Source organism: Coturnix japonica, chromosome 6 (assembly GCF_001577835.2).
Source record: "Coturnix japonica isolate 7356 chromosome 6, Coturnix japonica 2.1, whole genome shotgun sequence".
NCBI classification, from domain to species: Eukaryota; Metazoa; Chordata; class Aves; order Galliformes; family Phasianidae; genus Coturnix; species Coturnix japonica.
The window spans coordinates 6,070,743-6,077,631 of NC_029521.1; positions in this window are offsets into that span (position 1 = coordinate 6,070,743).

The following is a 6,889-nucleotide window of genomic DNA, read 5'->3' on the forward strand; positions in this document are numbered from 1 at the left end:
TGACCCAGCTCCTCCAATCATTCATTCCAAGCCAGTTTCTTTGGCTACCTTTACCTTATGTATACCTAGCTGTATTGTCTTAACTCTAGACTCAGCTTCATTGTAATTCTAGCAGTGTCTATATGTCCCAGTCAAAATTGGGAAGCCAATCAATTAACTTTCCAGCAACTCTGTAAAACCAAGGGATGTATCATCTAATGAAACCTGATGGAGCACTTTAGTACGTTCCCACATAGCCTGCAAATCAATCTCTACTCTTTGCATCTCATCTATATAAGCACAGCAGCTCTGATTTATGATTACACAAACTCCCCCTTCCTTTGCTGTTATTAAGTCCAGCACCATCCTATTCTGCAATACTACCTTACTTAATGTTGAAACTTCTATTTGTAGTACTCAAATTGCACCTATTGCCCAGAGTTGTAACTCAGACTTGGGTCCCTTTATTTCTGAAGTTACATTCTCATTCATACACTTACGTCTACCTCCTGCTCCTTTCCACAATGTCCAATTGGTGGACGGAATCCCATATTGAGGAAGTTCCATTCCTCCATCCCTTGGCAAGGCCGTACATACCCAGCAATCTGAAATTCTCAACATTGAGAACATTCTCAAGTCAGCTAGGAAGACCAAGCAAATTGGAAAAGAAACCCCAGTTCTTGTCCTTCATTATCCGGAACGTTGAGTCAGCTTTGTCCTTCACCTCCTGTTGGATCTTGTCTATGGCCGAAGCTGCATTCACACTGAAGTCAAGACAGCAGAATCCTTTCAGGCCTAGGTGTTACTCCCTCTCAGCGCAACCTAGGACAGGCCCACTCCCAGCAGCAGGAACAGAAGTAGAGGCAGCAGCAGCTGGCAACCACAGCCAGACCAGACAGGCAGGAATCCACTGGGTTCCATCTACTGTGGAAATACAAGCATACACTCGGCCCTATGTGAGAAGATCTGTGGGATCGTCATTTAGAAGATTCGAGCATCCAACACCAGAACCCCAAGAAGATACACCAGAGCTGCTGGCTAGTTAAGCACTACCAGCACCTAATGCAATATCGTAGTCAGATCACCCTTGTCTCCCCCTCCTTTAACCACGTTAGCCGTAATTTCAGTGTCTGATTAATGCGTTTGATGATCACTTGGTCGGTACTGTTGTGCAGGATACTAAGCATAGACCAAGCATATGACGTACCCCTTAACTCCTATAATAGCAGAATTAGGGTTTAATGATGGTAACATCAGTTCTGGTATCCACTAGGCCTAATAACTGTCAACCATCTACTAAGCATGGTAATAATGTTTTTTTGTTGTTGTTGGTAGGTTTTTTTTGTCATGTCCTAAATCCACCAATTTGGTCCTTGATGCCAGGTCCAGTCAAAGAATGAAAAGGAATTAATCATTTGCCCTGTAGAAATAAAGCAGAGGGTGAGGGTATCCATGCCATTATGTTAAGCACCCCAGCATGGTCAGCATCTGCAAGTCCTGGAAAAAACAAAGTTTTTATCCATGTAACAGAAGAATATCCTAATAAGAGAGCGCTATGCCTGTCCCCAAGGGGGCCCATGACACCTGTTGGAATAAGAGTCACGGTGTTGTCAGTCTGCGGCACTGACTGGACGGTGGCCAGATCCACTCCTGCACTGCCGACGGTGATTGGTCTGAGTGAGCTGGCCAGGGGGATCCCCCATGAGGTGGCAGGAGGGGCTCTCCCCTTCACTCCCCCCTCTCAGGCCCTCCCAGAGCCACACTCCAGGGCAAAAAATTCACTACAGATGGGGGGGGTGGGGGGGGGAACAACAACAAAACTAATCTGCACCGCAATGACTTTCAGAAGCTGGCCTACTCATTCAGAACCTGAAGAACGCTTAGGATGTCCTAGTAGTTCTGAATTATGTGACTTCACTGGCCTTAGGGGAACTATACTGTAAAAGAAATAGTATAATTAGCATATAATGAAATCATAGTATACATTGTATATAACAACTGCATTATAGCATGTAGTATTTCCATTGGTACTTTGTTCTCCAGAACTATTCAAGCAATAGCATTCTCAAGCAATACGTTATTAATACAAACATAATACAAAAACCTTATATGCTACCAATGGAAGAAAAACAGAATGAAAATAAACACAGCACTTACAGCTTCTAAGAACAAACAAAAAACCCTCAATGTAAATAGTTTGGCAAATCACAGAAACATAATCCACCAAAAACTAGAAACCACTAAACAGATGTGGTTTTGTGATTTCAGAGAAACAGAATTGTTACAAGAGGCTTTGAATAGATTCTAGAGCACATCACTTAAGTCCAGCTCCTTTTCAAGCTTGCAGTCAGTACTCAGTGTTATCAGAACTGAAGCAAGATAGGCCCGTAGTGAAGAAGGAGCTTAAGTATTAGTGCTCTTCAGCAACGGCATTTCTGAAGCCCAAGCAGCGGATGTGAGCACAGAGAGGCGGTGGGTGCTGCGTTTCAGCAGTGGCGACAGCGGGTCACCTCCACTGGTGCAGATTTTTATGAGTATGGCATGCAGGCTCTTGTTCGTAGCTGGTGAAAATGCATAGCTTCTGATTGAGCTGAAAAAGAGTGTTTTGCAGTTGACAATTTTCTGTCTCAAACAACGTTAATGTGCTCTTTGTATCTGTTGTAATTTCCACTGAGATAAATAGGAGGTGCAACTTTCAGAGTAACCTGTGTTTATATAAGGATCATGTAGCAGTTTCCAGAACTATTATTTTGCTATGAATGGAAGAGCTGCAGAAGGGTGAGATGAGGACACAACTCTCAAATTCATTTAAATGATTAATGAGTTGATACCAAAGAAGCAATTTATTCTTCTCTTTCCCACTACAGGTTTTTTTTCTTCCTCTCAACTAATATAAGAGCCATACTGAGGACCACACAGGGACAGCAGCAGCCCTTCAACTCCAAAGTTAACTTTGAATAAAAATAGAAATCCCATGCTATGTAAGGATTTCAAAGAGGGGATGATACATATTGTACAATCTGTCAAGTAGGAAGAAGTTGAACTGAAGAGAACCATAATTTCCCCTCGGTATTTTTAAGAGCTGACCTGTCTGTTCATCGAAATTACCATATCCCATTTGGAAGAGTTTCTTTCCTTTTCCAGAGTGCCTGTAGAAATGCCAAGCTTCCCAAAAGAGACAGCTTCATAACAATACAAAAAAAAATCTAGACTTAGATTTCATCTGCTTATGCCCTCCCTGGTTAGAAGTCACAGGGACATTGCTACCAAATCCATATAAGGAATAAGCAACAAGGGAAAAAAGAAGTCAGCATTGCTGCTGCCAGTTACTCACTGCACACATATCCAGACAGAAATTTTCTTTAAGCCTGCAAACCCTGCAACCGCAAATTTGCATTTTTATTCTACACCTTACAAGAATAGAAGACTGTTTTCTCTGTAACACCCAAATTACTCAGGGCAGACAAAAAGAAAGGAACACAGAGCTCACCAATTACATACCAGCTTGTTGTTCCATCAGCAGCAGCTTTCACGAGTTGCTCAACTTCTTACACAGACTGTGCCTATTGATTGCAAAAGATAATGATGCACATACAGCTTGTCTGCATTGTTCTATAGCCCATTTAATATTAATCCCAAACACAGTTTTATCTTTCTCTTCCCCTCTTGTCCACCCCAGACACCATTCTGTTTAAGCAGAGAAAGAGTTATGGAATATGGTTAGTAAAATAGCTAAGAATTTGCTTAGATGAAACTTCAAAGACATGAAAGGAAGAGCTGAAAGAAAAGTAAAGCAGCCAAGAAAATACTTTGTTCATCCATCCATAATTCCTTGCAATTAAGTGGTAGATTGCATGCTATACTCTCCTAGTGAAAATATGCAAAAGGCAAACATTTTTAGAAGCATATCTAGGGTATCGTTTGTTCTCCTCTACTTGTACCCCCAGTACTTAACTTGCATAGCTCAGCTCTGTCACAGTTCATCCTGGCTTGGCCTGGTTCCATGACGAAGGAGCAAAACCATGACAAGCTCCCAGAAGGTGGATGCTGGCAGAGGGCTCTCCAAAAGCAATTGAAACCTGAGCTCCTAACTCTGCTTCTGTGTACAGCCAGCCACAGCAGCAACTCCCAGGTGAAGCTCCAGTCACATACTGGAAGCAATGCTGCCTTGTGCTGCAGCAGCCCCTCATCAAGTATTTTCCTGGTCTCCTACAGTTTACCAAAAACATGCATTACTGAGCAGCACCCTTTAACACAGTCATCCCACAGCACAGTCTTGCCACTTGTGAGAACAGCGTAAGGCATACAGTATTAAGGACTCTATCCAGTAAGGAAAGGTATGCTTAACTGAAGCCCCGTGGGAACAGAGCTACATTAAATTTAAGGGGATGGAAGGTGAAAATTCAAAGGTCAGAAAAAAGGTTGTTGACAGAACCTTGGTTTCAAGTATCTAAACTGCCATAGCCATGCAAGTCAACTCACATGGGCAAAGGCAAGCTGCAGTAATGTTTGTTTAAATTAAAAAAGGCCTCAGAAATGACTATAAATTCATCTAACAAAATAGCATGTAAGGAGGTGATGTGTTTGTTCTTACCATAATTTTCTGAAACGTTCATTTTTATCTAACATTCGTACAGCTAGTCCCCACCTTTTTTTCTTTTCCTTTCACCTTTTTCCATCCATCTTTTCCAATTTTTTCTCCAAGAAAATGAAGATCTATCAGTGAATCCAATCAACTCAAACTGAATTTTTCTAGCCTCAACCTCTGAGAAACAGGAGCAGCACATATCTGAGCCAAACATTTCACCTGTGTTTTTATATTTTAAGCTCAGCTGCATTTGTGTCTTCTTTATAAGCACATTTCATCCCTTTTCTTTTTCATAAGAAAATAAAAAGGTCCCCAGTATTTGGTTTGATAGCTCTGGAAACTATTTAACAGCAATGCTGACTCATGAATACACATTTCCTTTTTCACTTGATGCAAAGAAATTAAATACCGCAGAGACTGCTCTACAGCAAAAATCTGAATAAGCCGGGAGAGAGTGAAACTGCACTAGGTTTTAACACACTAATTCGCTTTCAAGATTCAGCCAAGCTTTTCTTCTTGCAACCGTGATAAGTGCTGGCATATTCTTCTGGCAAACTGATGTGAAGTACTTCAGCATGTCTGCATACTTGCTGGGGTAGACGAAGAACTCATTACAGAAGAAAACAGTGGTCTAAGAATTCAGGGCGGATGGGAGGGAGCCACTGCATTCAGAAAACACGTATTAAATTCACTGCTGCATAGCAGAAAGCCCAATTTCCCTATGAAAACTACAGAAAAATGAAAAACAGGACCTTTTTCCTTCTTTCCTAACAGCGAATATTTTAAGGTTTTTATTCTATATTTCTTGCCTGCTTTTCTGAAAACATCTTCCTTTCCCAACCCTAAACTAATATATTCTGAAAAGCCACGAAGAGTTTTAAAGAAATGTCAGTGGCTATAATAATAGAAGAAAAAAAAAGAAAGACAAGTAAAAGAGTGAAATGTTTTGATGCTTGCATATCACAAGTCTTTCAATAAGAATACTTTTAATTTCCCAAGGGAGGAGTTTCCTATCAAAGACTTCACTCTGGATGTTTTCCCAAAGCACCCCAATCATCAGCCTATATGGAACAAATCAAGTTGCTCGTGTTCACCAAAGAAAATGATCACAAAAGCAATAACAGACTTAACGGTGGTATTGCTGAGTTAAAGAAGGCAATGTGAACACAAAATGAAAAAGGGTTGCATTTCACAGTGGTTTGGAGGTGAGTTCATACCCTTCCTTCATGCTTCTCTAACATTGGTAATTATCTGAGGAAAGAACAGGATGGTCTGCTGATATGTTATAAAAATAGAAATTTAATACTTACTTTTAAGATAGGCGCTCAGAATGTGTTAGAGGGTTATGTTCAAATCAAATACATCTCAGGAGCCAGGGAGAACAATGCTGACACCAAGTGGAAGAAAATGTTGCTGCAAACTTGAGACGGATCTCAGAGCCACGAGTCTTCCACTTAGGTGTAAAAAACGTCAGAAGAAGGCCACGTAGATCCTCTGAAGGTAGAACTTGGTGTTATCCTAACATGCACACTAGATTAATTATGACTCTCTCCCCTCTGTTGTAGCTGGCCTTAATAAGCAACACAACCACCTGCCACTCTAGACAAATCAGATATTTCTCTCATTTGTGAATTGCAAATAAGACTCCTCAATCTGTAATCAACATAAGGCCTGTGAGTCTGGCTGTGGTAGGAGCTTTCAAGCTGCTCTATTCACAGCAAAACTGAAAACAGGCATTCACAGACTGAGAAGTAACAAAGGTGAGTCTCCACTACTGCTTAGTTTGTTTCTGTACAGCGTATCACCTCACAGTGTTTTTCCAATCTGGTAAAGGCATCCGTCAGCAATCAGTTTTAGAAAGATTTTCCCCACTCACATTTTTTATGCCATCATTGAATGGCTGATGTTGATCAGCATCATCAGCTTGTGCAATCACTTGAGCACTATTTCTGAATTATTCATCACATTAAAGAATCGTAGGACATCAATTTAACCAGGTTCCCTCTTCATGATCAAGTCACTTCGTGAAGTAAAACACAGCTGAGAGCGTGCTTCAAAGCTTACAGAACACGCCTCCTGCTGCCCCTATTCTCTCCAAGCACAACTTTCACCAGCCAAAGGAAAATAAAAGTAACATTGTCTAGATGTCACAGGGAGCAGGGAGGTAGTGGCAAAATCCACAGAGTCATAGAAAGGATTTAAGTGTGACAGCACTCATAGAGTAAGACAGGAGAAAATCCTAACAGTGCTGGAGCAAACATTAAATGTATCACATTTGCTGGATCAGTGGATCTTGTCATTTGCTAAAAACAGAGACCGGGC